The sequence below is a fragment of the Ictidomys tridecemlineatus genome, chromosome 7 (assembly GCF_052094955.1).
Source record: "Ictidomys tridecemlineatus isolate mIctTri1 chromosome 7, mIctTri1.hap1, whole genome shotgun sequence".
In the NCBI taxonomy this organism is placed as follows: Eukaryota; Metazoa; Chordata; class Mammalia; order Rodentia; family Sciuridae; genus Ictidomys; species Ictidomys tridecemlineatus.
The window spans coordinates 169002453-169022778 of NC_135483.1; the positions used below are offsets into that span (position 1 = coordinate 169002453).

Here is a 20326-nt window from a genome sequence, read left to right on the forward strand (position 1 = left end):
GCAAAAAAGATTTAAGTCTTATTCAAGGGACCTACAGATTACCATAGAAACACTGGATGGATTCCATTAACCTAAGAAGAAACTGGGTGGGAAATCCAGAGAAAGTGTCTTAGAAGAAGTGAGACAGGCCAATGAACATGGAAAGAATATTCCAGAAAAAAAGCACAGCATTGCATGTTCAAGGAAATGAAAACATCTGAGGATAACTGCCATGAAAAAACTGCAAGAGTGGGAGAAAAGAGGAAGAAATATTATGGTGAGAAATGCCTCCAATCTAGGAGGCAACCATATCTAGAAGGTCCTGAATAGCTATGGTGAAGAGCCAGGACACTAACCTAGAAGCCATTAAAAGTTTTTTGTTTTGTTTGTTTGTTTGTTTGTTTGTTTTAAGGTTTATCAAATATCAAATTGATAGAAGTGATTTTTCTGAAATTTCATGTTAGGTAGGAAGAGTAGCAATGCGGTGAGCACCCATATACCCAACACCTCTGTTGAAATAAACACATTATTACCGTTATCTTTGAAGTCCTCATTATACCCCTAGCCAATTCCACCTATTTAACTTTGCAAAGCACTTTACCATGTACTTCTTTATTCCTAAGGATTATTTTTTTTATAGTTTTGTATGACTTGGAATTCTATAAATTCAATTATAATGTGAAAAATTTTCTGCCACTTGCTTTTTCTTCTTAAGGCTGTCTTCCTGAGGAACATCTTGTTAAAAGTAGCTGGTACCCATTAATTTCACTGCTGTGCAGGTTTACAGTTTTCTTCTGATGTACATTGTGTTCTTTCCAGGTTTTTGTTCTGCATCATGACTGCAGACCTTCTCCTCCATATATGTGTAACAGTTTGGTGTAACAGTTTGGTATAACAGTTTTCTCTAGGAAATATACCTCAAAAAGAAATTGTTGATTCATGGAGTATGTTACTTTTAAAATATGCTAGATAATACAAAATTGTCCCTCAGTAAGTATACCAAAATTTTAACTATTAAGTGTAAAATAGAATTCAATTTTCTACTTGGTAAGCAAACTATTTAATATAACATAGCTAGATTTTTTTTTTAAAGAGAGAGTGAGAGAGGGGAGAGAGAGAGAGAGAATTTTTTTAATATTTATTTTTCAGTTCTCGGTGGACACAACATCTTTGTTGGTATGTGGTGCTGAGGATCGAACCGGGGCCGCACGCACGCCAGGCGAGCGCGCTACCGCTTGAGCCACATCCCCAGCCCCGCTAGATTTTTTTAAAATGCCAGTTTGGGGCATGTGAAGTGCTTTATTTTAGTTGAGCTTAGCATCTTTTAATGTTATTATTGGCCATTAAGATTAACTTTTCTGTGATGTTCCTGATGATTTTTTTCCATTTTTCTATCTTTTCATGTTGATTTAGAGGAATTCTTGGCATGATCAGAGTATCAATCATTTGTAGATAAAATATACATTACAAATATCTTCTCCCATTTGATTTATCTTTTTATTCTTACAAATGTTTTGATGTTAGGACTCGTTGGTTTTAATAGATTCAAGTTTATCAAACTTCTTCTTTATATTTGGATATTTTATATTTTACTTTAAATGTCTTTCCCTATCCAAAGTCAAAGATTCTTTTACTTTTTGTAAAAACTTTACAACTTTTTCCGTTTAAATTTTTAAAGTACCTAGGTTAAATTTTTTTTGCACATGGTGTGAGACAGGAGTACATTTTTTTCCTCCATACATATGGTTAATTGTCAGGTATCATGTATTATAAAGTCTCAATTCTCTACTAGTTTAGGCAGCTAGTTCTGTCAAATTCAAATTTCTTAATATTTCTGTGTCTGTTTCTGGATGCTCTAAATTATTTCATTTGTCATTCTGTCCATTCCTATGCTAATGCTGTGCTCTCTTAATTAGCACAGCTCTAACATAGCCCATGGTATCTGTCAAGGCCTGTCCTCCATGTTATCCATCTTCTATAGGAGTGGCCAGGTTATTCTTGACCCTTTGTTCTTCCATTTAAATTTTAGAACTGTTGAGTCTCAGAATCAAAAGCCTGTTGGATTTTAATGGAAATTGAATTTGATCTATATGTTAGTTTGGGTAATTGATATCTTTAGGATATTGAGTCTTTAAATCAATGACCATGCTATATTTTCTTTCCATTTATTAACATTCTCCCTCCTCCCCTTCAGTAATGGTTGATGATCTCCTCACAAAGATTTTGCTCCGATTTGAGTTCCTTTCTGAATATCTGATATTTTTGATGTTATTATAAAGAAGATTATTGAAATTTTTCTAGTCATTGCTGACATATAGAAATTCAACTTATTTTTTTAAGTCAGAAAATTTCCTAAATACTTTTGTGAACTTTGATAATTTAATTGAGTTTCTACCAAGTATTTTACACAATCATATCATCTGTGAGTGCTTTATTTAATCTTTTCAAATTCTTTTATGTCTTCACTAATACTTCTAGTTCTCTTTCTTGCCTTAGTATGCTCAGATGTCCAATGTCAGATAGAAGTGGTGAGACAGGAGATTTTATTTAAAATATTAATAAAAATTTGCTCAGCTTTTTAGCCTTGATTGTGATTTTGCTATACACATATATGTAAATAAATATATGCAATTTTCATTATTTTATGTCTGTATACTTAATTTTTACATTTATGCAAAATTATTTGTTGTGTAAACATTGGTGTAATTGTAAAACATTTAAAATATTGTGAGTATATTATTATTCACAGTCAAAACTGAATAGTTTAGTGAATTCTCATTTTCCTGTCAGGAATATGAATAAGATCACTTGCTGTCACCAAGTCTATTCAGTGCAACACTGGTACACTTAAAATAGTAAGGCAAGAAAGACATGAAGATTATAAAATAAATGAGAGAACTATTTTCAGGCTGAGGAAGTTTCTGTAATTCCTGGGAACTAAATGTTTTTGGCATGAATGAGAATTTTGATACACATTTTTTTCTATGTTCACTGTAGTGATTAAATATTCTTATCCTTTTACTCTATTAATATGATGAATTAAATTGATTACTTCTTCAAATTTAAATCAAACCTGCATTCCTAGGGTTTCCCCAATTTGGTAATATTCTATTTTTTAAGTGTTGCTAAATTCAGTTTGCTAATATTTTCTTGAGGACTTCTACACTGTGTTTTCAACTGAGATTGTTTTAGTCTGGTTGCAAATGTTTGATCAGGGTAGAGATCTGCTCAGTTTTGAAGTTTAGCTGTAGGTAGCATAGATCATTTATGCAAGCATGTGCAAGCATTGAATTTATAGAGAACTCTTGATTATCAGATTGCAAGGTTCTCTCCAACCCTAAAATGTGATTGTTCTATAATTTAATATTACAATGCACTCTATGCTGTTTTTCCATAGCACTTATCCATGTCTAACAAAGTAACAATTTATTTTTATGTTTGTTGTCTTACAATGGAAGCTCTTGGAGAGCTCAGATTTCTGACTTGTGTTCTTCCTTTGTGGTGTAGTGTCTGGCACATAGCAGATCTTTGCCATCTTTATTTCTGTCATTGCTACCAAGTCCTGAGGAAGGCTCAGAGATGGGAGAAATGGCTGACATTGCTCTGTCAAGTGGAAGAATTCTTCAAAAGATGATAGTCTCTTGAGGATGATTTTTTGAAACATTGACTCAGAATTTCCATTGTTCTATACTTTCTGAAGTTAATTTATGAAACATTTTCTACTTTTCTCAGGAACCTGCAACAGAATGCGCCAAGAAACTATTGAAAATTGATTTCTGAACTTGGAAAATATTCTTTGTCAGTCTTGCCTCATAATAATGCCAGGTGTACCCAATCTTTTCTTTCCACTGGAGATGAAAACGTTTTCCCTGTGAAGTTTAAACTTAATTCCAGAGTTCCAATCTCATCGACAATCATTCGCTGTTTCCCCTATATATTAAAGTGGTGTTCTTAATTGCTGCAATATTCACAAGGAGGCCATTGGAACTGAGTAGTGCTCTCAGCTGAAGTAGAGAATAGTAAGTGATAAAGATAAAGTGAGGCTGAGAACTACCTAATTTACTTCAGTGAATTCCATCTTTTTCAGGAGGCGCAAGTGGTACATAATACATTTACCTGAACTTTCAAAGTGATGAGGAAAATGTTTGGTATGCATTCAAGATCCAGAGAAACTTTGAAGTTTTATAGCAATAGAGTAGCATTCAGAAGAATATTTTATTTACTTTCAGGATATAAGGGAAGTATACATTTTGAGTTCTTTTAATCCGGGGGTTTGCAGAATTGTTATCACTGAGAAATATAAGTACTGCTCATGTCAAAGTATACTTTTCTTTTGCTCCTTGTGCCTTTGCAGAAAAAGTGTGCATCTTTTGTGATAAATTGGGCAGCTTTGTGTGTTATTACTGAAACTTTTACTGGAACGTTATCATATAAATCATTGACTGACTAGAGTACATGCTGCATTATGGAAAAGTTCTGGACAGTACAATCTTAACAATAAGCCCTTTCCTGCCTTAATGGGTCCAGTGCTGCACAGCTTGATTTGTGATGGTAGCCTTGCTAAATTATGTTTTCAGTGTAGCTGTAGCCTTGTGTTTTATACTGTGTGACCCTGTTCAGGTGTCACATATAAAACCTGTTGCTGATATTTATTGAGTGTGTCTAGTTGTCCATGGACTAGATAAGATTTCTGCTACCACCTCATGCTAGAGAAGTAACCTTTCTTGGTTCTGGTTTTATTGGTTTTCTTAAGAATTTCACATTTGTTTTATTATATATAATATATGTATCAGATAAATGGCACATGCACATATAAGGTGACCACCCTTTTTCCAAGTGAGAATACAAAAACTTCTTAAAAATATAGATGAAATAGCCAAATATCTATTTAGGTTTAATTTGTTAACTTACTAAGATATACATTTTTGGGCCAGGAACCATGGCAACACCTCTGTAATACCAGCTATTCAGGTGGCTGAGGTAGGAGTATCATAAATCCAAGACTAGCTTAAGCAATTTAGCAAGATCCTGTTCAAAATTAAAAAAATAAAATGGGCTGGAGATAGATTAGTGGTAAACCACCCTGGGTTCAATCCCCAGTTGCCCACACCCAACATAGAAGGGGTAGGGATGCAGCTCAGTGACTGACCACTCCTGAGTTCATTTCCTAATACCATAAATAAATAAACAAATAAATATGTTTTGTATGATCCCTAGTATAAATTTTAGTTTACAAACACGGATCTTTCCATGATACCATTTTACATTCATCATAGTCAAATTTATCACATTTATTAATAATATTAATGCTGTTTTGCAGAAACAAGTTTTCATCTTTTATAGTGGTTTTCTGACTACATCCTTCTTACTTCCATCCATATTTTTTAAGATAGTAAACCTTTTAAATCTATGGAAGATAGTCACTAGAAATTCCATCCTGATCATCTCATGCTTAACAGTAGGGATGTAAAGGGGGTTTGTTTTGTTCTGTTCTCTATATAGGTGTAACTTTGTGATTTCCACTTTACTGTATTACTTTATACATTCCTCTTTAAAAGCATATTTACAAGAACAATTGTGAGAGAAAACTGCAGGAATGCTAACTCTGCTATATATACATATTTTGTTTCTTTCTTTACTCACTCATAGTTTATTGTGTTTTATAGATTGAGCTCTTGAAACTTGGTTGCTGAATATAGCAGAATACATTCCCTTTTCATACACAGTCCATTCTTGGTCCAGATGCCTCTCCAGAGCTACAGTCCCCACTTGATAACTCAGAGCCCGGGTGACAGTCATTGTTGTTGTCTGTAGCTATAGCATCCAGAATACCTGGTCTTCTTGGTGGACACATAAGGTCAACATGTGGTTGGTTGAGACTTAGTCAGTTAAACACTTTGGCTCAGAAGTTATCCATACTACTTTTGGTGCTCAGTCCAGTGATCACATCTCATCAGTGAAGATGATGGGGCAGCAGGGAACACTCCTCCCATGTACTTCAAAAGAGATCTAATGTGGGGAGATAGCACTAGGCCTCACCACATCCAAGACTCCCTTTGGTTAGAGGTAGTCTCAGTCTGATATGAGCCTTATTAAACAAATTAGAGTGCATCTAAGAGAAGAGAAACTTTGATTTGTCGAGACTAAATTGGGGATGACACTCTCACCTAAAATCTCACATATGGTATTGAGGCAAGAAAGCGAGAACCGGAAATACATCACATTTTAACTGGTATCCTTTATGTATTCAATTTCATAAGAAACCTTGGGACATACCTCCCCCCAAAAAACAAATTTATTCTCTTCTCTAATCTAAATAGCTACTTGTAACATTCATATTACTCATCAGAGTAACTTACAAACCCAATTGCCTGCCCATCAATTCCTTTAAAGCTTGTCAATAGACTTGCTGTAGATAATGTTTAAGTCTATATTCCCAGCTCACCCTTCAAATAAGTCCTAAAAAAGTACTGACCTTCACTCAAACAGCCTTCTTCCCACCCGCTTGCAGAATGTAAACTACAGTAATTGAATAAGTTCTCCTGCCCCCAGATGTCTCCTGTAGACATTTCAGACAGACTCCCTCTTTGAATGGCCCCGATCCCAGGCTGAACTTTCTAACTCTGTGCTCTTAATATGAAATATCCCCTATTCCTCACTCTCACCTAGCTTCCTCTGCTACTCACAGCTTTACCTTGGAGGAAGCATTTAGCCTCCCCAGGTCTAAATCAAGTGCTCTCTTTTTCACAGAGTTGTCTTTGAGTCTTCCCTTCTGTCCCAAAGCCCTGCCTTTTCCTTATCTTGGTAGGTTCAACCACTTCTTATCTCCCATCACATCTATCTCAATAATTTATCCACACCTCTGTCTTCTGTCCCCTGAACCCTCCTGCCTGCTCTTCTGAAATAATAATCTATTGTCCTACACTTCCACAGTCTCATTGGTCTCAAATCAAGGTAAGGTTGAGTTCCTTTGGGAAGCTCAAGGGAAGAGTCTGTTTTCAGGCCTACTTAGCTTTAGAGACCTGTATTTCTTGGCTTCTGGATCCCTTCCATCTTCAAAGCCAGCTGTGACTGATCAAGGTTTTCTCATGCTATACCACTCAGATATTGACTCTTCTTCCTCCCTCTTCCTCATTTCAGAGACTCCTATGACAGGGGACATTGGCCCAACCCATATAATTCAAGACAGTCCTCCTCTCTTTAGGCTAGCTAATTGGCTACATTAATTCCATCTGCAAACTTAGTCTCACTTTGTCATGTAAACAACACAGAACATTCGCAGGTACCAGGGATTGGAAAATGGACATTTGCTGGTGGTGGTAAGGTGGTCATAATTCTGCCCCCTTCCAGTGGGTTACAGACCTTCATGATCTTGCCCCCATTACTTCTCTGACTTCAGCCCTACTACTTGCTCATATGTACCTGCTTGCTGGTTTCACAAGGCCTGTTTGCTGTTACTTAACAAATGCCCCATAGGAACACCTAAGGACCACCTAAGGACACCTTACCCAGAGGTACACAGATGTGATTATCTCTGTGTCTCCCCTGAAAGCTCAAACATCACCTTCTCAGTCACTTTTATACTAATCACCATATTTAATGTCACAACGCACTCTGTGCTGTTTTTCTGTAGCACTTATCTACATCTAACATAGTAACAATTTACTTTTATGTTTGTTGTCTTACGATGTAAGCTCTTGGAGAGCTCAGATTTCTGACTTGTGTTTTGACTCTATGGTGTAGTGTCTGCCACATAGTAGATAAGCAATAAATATTTGTTGAATGGGTTAATTCTTAAGAAGTATAAATTGTTGCTTAATAAATATGAATTTTAGGGCATACATCAGATCTTTCCTATAACATCCATGAGGGGGCACGACATGGCTTGCTTTGGGGCCTTTCAAGAAGTACGGTTTGGAAATTAACTTTTAGACACTCAGCATAAACTGAAAGAAATTGCCAAAGTGGGGTCTTGGGAGAGGCACAAAAGGACTTGTTATTTTATCAGTCTTGACTGGATTTATGAAACAGAGTTAAGGAGAATTTCAGGTAGTTTCACTTCACAGGGTAACTCGGGGTCTGGGCTAGGTTTGCAAGGCAGAGAGAAAGTGCTACATTCTTATTAAAACTTGGGGTATCACTATATTGCTTCTTAAAATTACCCCCTCCAGGTCTTCAGCCCTAAGGGCTCTTTTGTTCATCTCATGGAGGAAGCTATGGAAGAGAATATTTAATCATTTAGTGCATTGTCAGTGTGGATGATGAGAAATATCCTGTATATTCTAGCCCATGCTTCCTGCTTCTGCAACGGTTCTCCCTGAGTAAATGAATTGAAGGGTAAGGATTTGGAAGACCAGGTGTTATTTATTTTTTTTTAAAAAAAAGGTTTTGTTATAAAAATAAATGAAATCTATATTTTATCATTTCAATTCAGGTCCTAAGCATGCACAGTAGTTACCTTTCATGAAATGTTCTTGCAATAATGCTATTTCACTGGGCTTTGTAATGAAGCTTTGATTTGCATCGCTATTCTGAGAACTTTCTGACAATGCTAAGGTAATATTATGAAGGCAGAAGGAAATGAAATGAAACGGTGGTAATGCATGTCCATTGTGAGAAATGTTAAGTTGCCAAGGCAATGTCATATCAATAATATTTTCATAAATTAAATTAAGATACATGTGGCAAATAAATATTGCATTTCTCTTTATTATCACTTCAACTCTGTGAGGGTAGCTATTAGGATTAAAACCAGAAATTAGACATAAAGTATCTCTGCTGAAATAAGATGTGCTATTCATCAATCCAACCTGATGTGCTCTCAAGATTCTTGTCACGTTTACTTCAGGCTTTCAATGTCTCCTCCCACCCCCATGTACTCTAGCAGTCTCTCTGCTGTCTTCTCCTCTCACACTCTATTTCTTGGGCGGAATTTCTGTGCGAGTTAGTGGGAGAGTCTACTTAATTTTATTAAGACTCACTTTCATATTGCACAACCAACGCTCGCTCTGGTTTTAAGTCCTCTTCTTTTAAGAGATTAACTGGTTGTTTGATATGTCTGTCTGCCTCCCTCTTTCCTCCTTCTCTTTTTCTTTCTTCTGGTATTTATTTTCAGGTTGTTAAGAGTATTTCCAGTTAAAATCACATCTTGGGAAGATGTTATCATGTTGCCTTACTAAAATTATGCTTTCAAAAATGAGAAAGAGCACCTCAGTTTTCTGAGTTTCCCTGTAACATGGGAAAATAGGCTATATGTCTCATAGGTGGTCATGGAGAGCCAGTGAGAGGCCACAGGTACAGAGCCTAGCACATTGTCTGGCCCTAGGAGGGAAGAATAGGACTTAACTTAAAAACCAGTTTTGGGGGGCTGGGGCTGGAAACCAGGGCCTCACGTGTTTGGGGCAAGTGTTCTACCCTTGAGCCAAACCTCAGTCCTAACACACCAATATCTGGTTATATATGTTTTCAAACTCTAGTTTTAAAAATAGAAATGGGATCATAAAACACGTACCTCCTTGGTTATCTATTTCCTCCCAGTAAATACATTCTGGGACTCAATATCAATTTCTTTCTTCTACAAAATTTTTTGAGAAAAGCTGTCACTAGAGCATTCCATTTAAATACCCAGGCTGAGGTATTTAAATGGTACCAGTGTTAGGTTAATCACTCTCAATATCCCAAATGCCTCCCTTTCATTAAAACAAAAAAAAAATTACGTCAACGTAGAAATAATATTTTCATACAAAAATAAGGAGTGACATAAAATTTTAAACTAAGTTTATAGAAATAAATTGAGCAAATAATTTTACCCTTACTCCCTGCCAAGTACTATCTTTTATTTCACTTAATGTTTTTGAAGATTATTTTCCCCTTTTAATCTTTGTTTTATTATGATTAGTGTATCTTGGAAGGTAATTTTCACTTTCAAGTCTTCTCCCGTGTGCTTGATTTTTGCTTTTAACAGTAGCCATGTGAGCAACTTTGAAGCTGTGTTATCTTGAAAATTTACTTACCCTTTCTGGCATACAGGGTTGTCATCTCTAAATAAGGGACTAATTATTACATGAATCACATAAAATAATATATGCACAATATCATTCCCAGAATAAATTCATATTTTCTTCTGATAGTTGTCATTTCTATCAAGTCTGAAATTGACTTACCAAAGAAAAACTTTTTTGTCTTGTTCTATGTTTGAAGGATTCTTAGCATTTTTAATATGTCTGTTATCCCTCAGTTTATTTAGTCTAGGAATATATAAAGGTAATTTGCATTTATTTTTCAACATTGTAAAATGTAATAGTAGAACAGTGGAAAGCAAGAAAGGAAAGAAAGAGATTTTCAAAACTGCATTTCCAAAATATTAATAGTAATGTCAAAGGTCATTGAAGTTGAGGGCAGAGAAAGGCACATTTCACGAGTTTAAAGGGAAAGACAAAGCAAATTTGTTCTGAAGGTATACGAGGGGGATTTATCAGTTTTCACATAGTTATTTTAAAGGCATTCTAAAACTTTCTCATTAAAAGATCTGTTTTTATCAAAAAGACTAAAGATAAGGAGTGCTGGATAGGATGTAAAGAAACGGGAATGCTTACAATACTGTTGGTGGGGATGTAAATTAGTCAGCAGTTATGGAAGGCAGTATAAAGGTTTCTCAAAAATATAAAAAATAGAGCTACCATATAATCCAGCAATCCCCTACTGGGTATACATTCAAAGGAAATGGAATAAGTGTGTTGGAACAATATCTGCACTCTTATTGTTAACAGGACTATTCACATAGCCAAGGAATGGAAACAAACTAAGTGCCCATCAACGGGTGGATATGTAAAGAAAATGAATGGATAAAGAAAATGTACACAGCTGGGTGTGGTGGTGCAAGCGTGTAATCCCAGCAGCTTGGGAAGCTAAGGCAGGAGGATCCAGAGTTCAAAGGCAGCCTCAGCAACTTAGCGAGGCCCTAAGTAACTCAATGAGACTCTCTCTAAATTTAAAAAAAAAAAAAAAGAGCTGAGGGTGTGTGACTCAGTGGCTAAACACCCTGGATTCACACCCCAGTACCAAGAAGGAAAAAAAAAAAAAAGAAAAAGTAAAACAATGTGAGACAAACACAGTTAAATACATTTAGCCATAAAACAATAAAAATTTGTCATTTGTAGCAACATGGAAGGAATCATTATGTTTACAGAAATAAACCTGACAAAGAAAGAAGGTACTACATGATCTCACTCACATGTGGAATCTAAAAACATCGGCCTTGTTAAAGTCAAGGGGTGAAGAGGAGAGAGAGAGTGTGGGGCAAGTTTGATCAGTGGGTACTAAGTAAGAGTGAGGAAAGAGCAAGTCCTGGTGTGCTGCCGGGCAGCAGGGGACTAGAGACAACTCTCATGCACTCCCGTATGTTTTGGAAAGCTAGAGGAAAGATTTTGAAAGTTTTCATCAGAAAGAAATGGTAGTGTTTAAAGAGAGAAATACATTTAATCTGACATAACATTATAAAACAGTATCCTTTAGGAAATCTGGGATCTACAGTAGCATGTAGATATGCACCACACTTTTTACTCATATTTGTTATTGTCATTGGAACTCTCCATGTGTGTTTAAAAAAAAGCACTGTTTCTTGGTTCATATGAATTCAAAGTTATTATGTCTCTGAAGTATTTTTCTTTTTTAATAAATTTTCCTTTTATAATTACCAAATAGCCCACTTTATCATACCTTGTACTCTTTAAATTTACTTTCATTCATAGGAATATCATCATTTTTTAAATTATTTTTGTTTGCTCAAGCCAATCAATCCATTTATTTTATTTTTATTTTAAAAATTTTATTCATAAAAATGTGCAAAGCTTTAAAATTCTAGTACTATCTCAAAGGTAGAGTGAAAAAGCATTAATACTGTACAAATGGCTAGTATCTATTAAATTATTCCCAAGTTTTTGGTTGTCTTGTACTGATCTTTTTACTTGTAAATAGGAGTCTTGTTCCCTTTTGAAATTTATCTTTCAAGTTGGAACACTATCTCTCCTTTTTCTCCCCCTAATAATGGAAGATGCATATTCAAACTCTTATCATGCCCTCAGTTTTCTTCTTCTCCATCTCTCCAGTTCAATATTTTAAAATTTGGATTCAATCAGACTTTGTGCTTACATTATTTTCTGCGTGTGTATATTTGGAGCATGTCATGCAGCATGATTCCCTTCCCTTTGTTGTACTGATTTTTAAATGTTAAATAACATGTATCAATAATTTTTAAACTTAATTTTCAACAGTAGTGTAATCATACCCACAATGTGGCCAGAGAGGCCAATTGACCATTTTGGTTTTTTTTTTTCTAAGTCATGGCTACTGGCATCTCTTTTGCACCTTCCCCCTTAGTCTGTGTGGTTTGCTGACAACATCTGTGCGTAGCAGTAAGACAGAAAATTCCCTTTCCCTTTCTCCTGGCTATAGCCTCCTTTGCTGGGGTTTCAGAATTCCTGACTTATTCCTCATTTTTTGTAAAGCAGACCTTGCAGTAGCTCTCTAAGAAACATTACATACGAGCAAAGATTTTTTGAGACCTCGTATTTCTAAAAAATTCCTTCATTCTCCCATCATGCGTGATTTATAGTTTGGCTGCGTATATAATTCTAGGCTAGAAATCTTTGTTGCTGAATTTGGAAGCTACTCTTTATCTTCCAGCCCTCTGTGCTGCTTCCAAGAAGTAAAGTGCCTTTCTTGTTCTACATATTGTGCTTTCGTTTTGGTTTGTTTTTTGATGGTTTTTCTCCTGGGAAACTTAGGATCCTCTATCTCTAGTGTTCGGGAAAGTCGCCAAGGTGTGCATGATCAAGTCTGTGTATTTTCATTGTGGCCATGTATGCATCATCTTTTACTTTTGATATTCAGTGTAAGTCTTCAGTGCCCTTCACTGTATGTGTATGCTTCTCTGTCCCTTCTACTGATTACTTTGGCCTTTTACTTTAGAGGTTCTCCTCAATTATCTGTAGTCCTAGTGGTCTGTTCATATTTAATAATGATCCCTCAGTAGAGTAGAAGAAAGGGAACCAGGGAGGAAGGACTGGAGGGAAAGAGAAGTAAAGGGGACTGAATTAGAGAAAATTATATTTCATGCTTTATAATTATGTCAAAGTGAATGCTAAATGTAATGTATAAATAAAAAGGACTAGTAAAAATTGTAAAAATAGAATGATCCCTAAAAGTATCAGACTATAGCTCTTTGAGTATGGAATTTAGTGACCGTGGGGGAGGGGCATCCTCTGAGCTGTTAGCACCTTGGGGCTGATTGGACAGAGATCCTGTCTTTGCCCTATCTACCCGCTTGTGCACTTATCTGGAGATTACTCAAAATTTAGCTTCAAGTGACAAATGTTATCATCTCACAGTTTCTTAGTGTCAGGAATGCAAGTGAGGGTTAGCTTTGTGATTCTGGCTTAGGGTGGGTTCCCAAGAATTTGTAGCCAAACTATGGGCTGCAGTCATCCCCAGGCTGGGTCAGCACATTCATACACATGTCCTCTTCCATGGATGTTAGTGGTCTTTAGTTCTTGCCTCAGGGTGTGCCCACAAAACTGCTTAGAACTTGGTAGAGGAGTTCTCCAGAAAAAGAGCCTGAAGGAGAGAGCAATTGAGTGAATCTGCTCTGAAGAGTGGAGTGCCCTTGTCTAACCTCATCTCAGTAGTGACATAGTGAGACTCCTTTGTGCCATATTTTATTCATCACACAGACCAACCCTCACCCAGTGTAGGAAGGAGCTGCGTAGAGTGGATCTGGGAGGTAGGGACTGTTAAGCAGCGTTCTTGAAGAAGCTAGTCTGATACAGTCTTTTTCCTTAATTGCTTTCCCCAGGGAAAGATTCCTCCAGGCTCCTTGATATTAGTGTTTTGGAGACATGACTTGGGGAAAAAAGAAGAGGGACTCACTTTTTTAAATCAGATATTCACTTAGTTCTTTAGTTTTTTTAGGACAGTGTGTCATGCCCTCTCTGCATTTATCTATGGCATCTGACCATTTTATGGGGATCTGTTCACAGAACCCAAATGACAGAAAAGTACTAGGATGAGTGAAAATTGGTCTCTGGAGCACCCAGGACAATGGAAGAAGATGGCGCCAGGTCCACCTTGGCAGTTACCAGGTTTTTATCAATCCTTCTACCATCAGCCCCACCTCAGCCTTCTGAGTTGCCTGGTTTCCCTAGTACTTGGTTTTGCAGGGTCTCTGCAGCTTCAGTTGGCCTCCATTCCCCTGTAGGGTGTTAGGCCTCAGCTTTTTAACCACCACTGATACTCCACATCCCCTCTCCAACGTTTTATTAGCATCTTTTATCTCCTTGCCTTTTCTCCCCAGTTTTCTTTACCTGTTTTGTGTTTTATCTATTTTATTCTTTCACTACCTTCCTGGCTGGGTTTTAGGATGATTGCATTTCCATATTTAGCCTACCACTTAGTATGCATTTTCATTTTTCTGCTTGTATAATCTCAATATATACCTTGATAGGTAATGTTTTCTCCAAAATTTACTTTTAGAGGAAGAATTCAAAATGTTAACAGACTAATCAGCTTATCCTGCCAAAGCTTTTGAGATGAGAATAGAATGGATTTTGCTTCCCATGACTTCTTTGATTTTTGGCTATGTTAGGATGTAGATTTATAAGAAAAGAAGATGGAAATGGTCAGTAGCATAATGTGTTGAGAATCAGCTTAGGGTTTTGAGGATTTGGGATTTATCTTGGACCATTCTTTAAAGCACCGATCACAGAAAAATACATGCTAGCTTAGCACACAGAACTGCATTAAAGATAATGTTTTAACTGCACCCATAACTTATGTATATCTGTATTTACTTTCAGTTTTCAGTGTTTATACCTACCTGTTCCTGTAGTGTTGGGATCATGGAAAAAAAGCCATGAGCCAGTTGGAAATATTTATAACAGTACCTCAAGGTGAAACCACTAAAGTCCTTCCATGAGTAATTTATTACAGTGCTAGATCTCAGACACAGAGATACTGTCCTGAGCTCCCAAATGAAAGCACTTCCACAATATTGCATTTCTAAAGTTAAGGTCTTTTTACTTGTCTATCATAAACAGAAGAATAAGATATATTTAAAGTTTTAATCATTTTGATGATGGACCTAAAATCTAATTATTATTTTTTTCTAGAGTCTAACTTAGAATATTGATCACATACCATCACTACCCAGGCAGGCCAGTACCCTTCATTTTTCATCCTGATTTTAACATGAGTCTAGAGCCAAATATACCTCTACTCAAGCAGGTGATAGCTTGCTACCTGAGATTGCACCAGGCAGGCACAAAGTCATAACCTTTGGGTTTGTATTACCTGTAATTCAAATGCCAATGTGTATTTGCTTTCTCTGTCCTTCTTTTGTTCAGCTCTTTCTTTTTCTAGAATTCATAATTGATAAATGTAGTTTAATTATTCACAATAGTTATCTTTAGATGTTGGAAATTATTTTCCCCCTCAGACTCTCTTGTGTGAAAATGTCATTATCCCAATGAGGTAGCATAATTTTCAGGAGAGAATATATTCTCTTCCTCCTTGTGAAACCTGTGTATAGTGCAGGGTTTCCTAACCTCAGCACTGTTGACGTTTTGAGCTGAAGACCTCTATGTTGTGGAGAGGCTGCCCTGTACATTTAGCATCATAGGGTGTTTAGCAGTAGCCTTGGTCAATATCCACTGGATACTGCTGAGACCCCAGAGCATTCTCACATCCTAAAGACCCAAATGCCTGCAGTAATTATCATATCGCCTGGGGGCAGAGATGTGGATGAGGCAAGTGGGTAATCCTCCAGGTATAGTGGACATGCTTTAGAAGAATAACTGAGGTTTGTCGCCTGTCACAGCAGGTTGAGGAAGGATAGGGTGAGAAGAATCAGAAATCTGATCTTGATGAAAGACTCAGAAATGCATAGGAATAGAGAGCAAAAGCAAAAGGTCCCAGCTGTTTCTTGAGCACTGATTGACAGCTCTGTAAATCAGCATCTGCAGGTCTGTAGCCAGCATCAAAGGTTGAAAACCATTTTAAATGAGCAAGTGCCATGGAATCCCAGGGCCAAAGGGCAGAGTTCCTGTAGGGATGTAGGAAAAGATGTGACCTGTACTGTCACAATTGTGGTTCCACAGTTGAAGGAAGTAAGAAGTGGAACAATTTAGACAGTTTGAGATCCAAGGTGTCACCCTACTGTGAAATCTGCAGGCTCAGGACCCTTCCATCTATCTTTTGATCTTTCAGTCCTTGTCTGTCTCTAAGTTCCCTTTGCCAAGAGCCTTGCTGCAGACTTAGCTTACTAAATTGTCCTTCAAACCAACTTCACTCCTGGAACTTGGGACGGCTCAAGAAAGCCTTCACATAGTCCTACTGGCATGCTGTTATTTTAAATTAAATGAAAATAAAGTCAAACTGCAAACCAAATAAAAATAAAAATAGCTTCATTTGCATGCTGTCACTAATATCAGCCCAATTTCTTATGTCCTTTTCAAATTAGTCTGTGAAAACCGGAAATTTCCTGACAGCTGGACCTCAACCACAGCTGCTTTAACCTCTCTGCAGGTGCAAGTAGATTTCTGTCATTCTGCATTTGTGATTCTGATGTCTGACTGCCACATGTACGGTTATTGAAGTCCACAGGGTAGAACTTCCTTCTTATCTATCGTTCTCAGGTTCAGAGCATGAAGGGATAGCTACCACAATGGGGATCCTATCTAATTCACAACTAGGATGCTCCAAGTTGTGGGCTGAGGAGATGGTGCCTGAGTAATTGTATTCATTAATAAAATTGTAATTGTATTCATTATACTTCTAGGTTTTGACAAATAATTTTTTTCTATAAAGCTATATCGCATGCTTTAATAAAATGTGCCCACAATTGATATTATCTTGGTTTTTGAAAACTCACTATTTAACAACTATTTATGGAGCATCTCTTCTGCACCAAGCACTGTGTTGGGTGTGGAGAACACAGCTGAAAGCAGAGAGAGCCCAGGCCTGCTCTGATACAACCCAGAGTCTCATGAGAGCCACAGAAGCTAATAAGCACAACTCCAATCTGAGAAGTGCTATAGAGTCAAGAGTACGGAGGGAGCCCAATTTAATTGATAGACAGAGGAAAACCCGTGATGAGAGTAAAGTTTACATTGAGTATCTTTTAGGCAGAAGGAATGTCACAGTCATAGGGCTGTCCTACTAGTCTTCGGAGATCACCTTCTCTGTGTTGCAGAAATACAAATGCATGTATATTTTTAGCACCTCATATTATGCTGTCATGTTTCCACATTTTCTACCTGGCAAGATGCACACTGAGTTCTGAGAAGGTATGGTTGGTGTCTTGCCCATTGTGGTGTAATCCAGTTTTGAACTTTTCACAGTAGGTATTAAATAACATTTGAGGAAGTGAGTGACTGACTGAAATAAAGGAATCAATGAATGAAACGAGTTGGAGGATGCCATATGGTTGTTGTATAATTCTGTTAAACTTGGGCACCCCGATGAAGAACCCATTCACTGAAGGGTTTTTTTTTCTTTTCTAAATATTCAAAATTAGATGTTTAGAAGTATAACATTCTGTTTCTCCGTAGAACTGTACAAATATTCCATGAATTCTTCCTCCTCTCTCAATCCCCCTACCTCCCACTGTCTCCATCTTTCTGTTCAGAGGGAAGCTGTGTCTGCAGACCCTCATGCCATGAAGGAGAGAGCACAGGCTTTGGAGTTAAACAGACCTGGGTTTCTACTCCACCCTGCCTTGTATGACCTTTGAAGTCTTGGCCAAATTATGTCTTCCCTGTGTCTCGGGTTCCTCCTCAGTCAAAAGGGACAATCATGTCCATCTATGTAGAGCTCTGAGGATAAGTAATATAGAGTACAAAACAAGTGAAGGAGTGCCTCATCACTGATATGGAATATCAGGTCACACATGCTTAGGGGAACTGGGCCCCTTCCATGGCACAGATGGAACCTCACGCCCTCAGTAATGCATGGAAATATAGTAGTTATTGTTGCCATAAATATATGTCCTTCCAGGAAAAATACATAATTCAGTGAACTCAAATGTTATGTTTTTGAAGTTCAGCCTAATTCTAGTTCTTGCCTGTGCAGATCCCCTGGGTAATTTTTGCTGGGCCTTGCTTGCTGGTCAGAGACATTTTGGCAGATGGCTAAACCCATGTGTTATGAGTAGGTTTATTGTTTTTATTTTTTATTTTTATTTTTTACTGCTTATGGAGTAACTACTCCCTGAACTCAAATTTTGAGGTTGTTTTCCCAAAACCTCATGTATAATCATTGTTTTTGACCTTTATAAACATCTGCCCCTGTCTGGAATGTTCTCCTTTGAGTAACATCCCAGCATTTTGCCTGGTTTTGCTCACTGATCATAACAAGGTCTCTCATGCTTCCCAGTCCCGCTTCCCTGTTGTCACCTGTGTCAATGACTTGCTTAATCATTTAGTTTCTGCTTTCTTTTCTGTTAGCCTTAGCCTCCACTGAGTTGTCCTTTGTAGGCATTGACCAAATCCTGGACGTGTCACTGGGGGATTAGCAGGAAGATAGGACCACTGGCATAAACAGTAGAGGTCAAAAGGGGAGCTAACAAGAGGGAACAGATAAGTGTAATTTACAACACAGTGTAAGCAGAGGTGATATTTAGGTGGTTAGAGATAGGAGACCAGAACTCTACTTTGAAACTCTGTACTTTTGAATAATAAGAGAAGATAAAGTGTGTTGCTCAGGTGTTCATTCTGCAAGTGTTTAGTGAGCAAGTGCTGTTGCCAGGTGCTGCACTCACCCTGTGAGTGTAAATGACAGTGACCAGGCTCCTTGGAGACATTCATTCTCCAGCTCCAAATTAGGAGACCAGATTTCTGGTACTTAGAAGCCAGGTAACTATGGCAACCATTCAGTACCTCAGTTTTCTCATCTGCAAACAAAGAGCATTGGGCTGACGCCTTAGCCATATCACGAAAAAAATACATGTGCTGATTAATAAAATACCCATAAAGTAATGCTTTGTTTCTATTTCATTTATTGTCATTTCATGGAATATTTGGCTTGGCTAATGAATTCTGATGTTAAATAAGTTTCCAACACCAGCCCTCCCCACACTTCACCTCTGAGTATCTAGGACTTTCTCAACTCACATATTAAAGGTCTTTTTTTTTTTCATGTATCAGAATGCATAGTTTTTTTTAACAGCTTACTAACTTTTAATTTGTAATATATAATTCCCCCATTTAAAGTGTACAGTACACTGAGTTTTGGTGTGTTTGCAGAATTGTAAATTATCTCTTTGATCAATTCTTGAGCATTTTAGTCATACAAAAAAGCCCTATATGTACCTTCTAGCATCACTCTCCAATCTTGCTAGTCCTCACCCGAGCCTTATGCAAACCATGATCTACTTTCTGTCTCTGTACTAACCTATTCTGTACATTTCATGTAAATAGTGTCCTATGATACTTGATGCTTTGTGTCTGGTTTCTTTCACTTCATTGTACTTTCAGTATTCCCCCAAGTTGTAGCACATTTCAGCCCTTCATTTTACTGCCAAATGATATTCCTTTTGTAGGTATTTAACATTTATCAGTTTATCAGTTCATAGATATTTGTGTGGTAAATACTTTGGAACTATTATGAATAGTGTTGTTATGAAAGTTCATGTAAAAATTTTTATATGTACATGTATTTTTATTTATTTTAAATATATACTCAGGAATAGGATATCATTAATTTTTGCAGTTAATTTCTAATGACTTCCTTAATTTTTTGATCCATATTCCATTATTAAGGCCCCCCACCTGCATGGTACAAACTCTTCTGACTATGGACCATGTTGATGCTTCATTTTATCCCTTGCATACTATTTAGGAGGTTACCATTGCTCAGTTTGTAACTTAGTGGTAAATCTATCTTGCATGGTTCACATTATTTTATGAGTGGTTTCAAGTATCCCAGTGTGTTCTTTGAAGGGAAGCCATGGGTTTAGACTACTTAATGTTACCTCTAAAACCAGAAGCATAATAGTTGTTTAGTGCACATTTGTTAAATTAAATCAAAGTGTTATTCTTCTGTTTTCTTCTAAACTCCATTTAGAATTTCATAAATTCAGACAGGTTCTCACTGGTCTTGGGGAAAAAAAAATACCCTTCTTTATAAATCACTGAATAAATAAAGGGAAGTTATTTTATGAATATAAATAATGATAAGGAGAGACTTATTTGTAATTTTATATATTTTTAGATTTAAAATAAGTTTATTTCCAGGTTAAAGTATGTTTTAAATTATAATATCTCTTGCAGTCTTTATGCTTGGTGTCTGCAGAAGT

At 36.9% G+C, this 20326-nt stretch overlaps 1 protein-coding gene across 2 annotated transcripts in view; it reads left to right on the top strand.

Annotated features, from left to right (window-relative positions):
• The window catches only part of Pard3b (par-3 family cell polarity regulator beta), a 978588-nt gene that overhangs the window by 395174 nt on the left and 563088 nt on the right, over positions 1-20326 (top strand). The gene's annotated exons all lie outside the window — the stretch shown is intronic.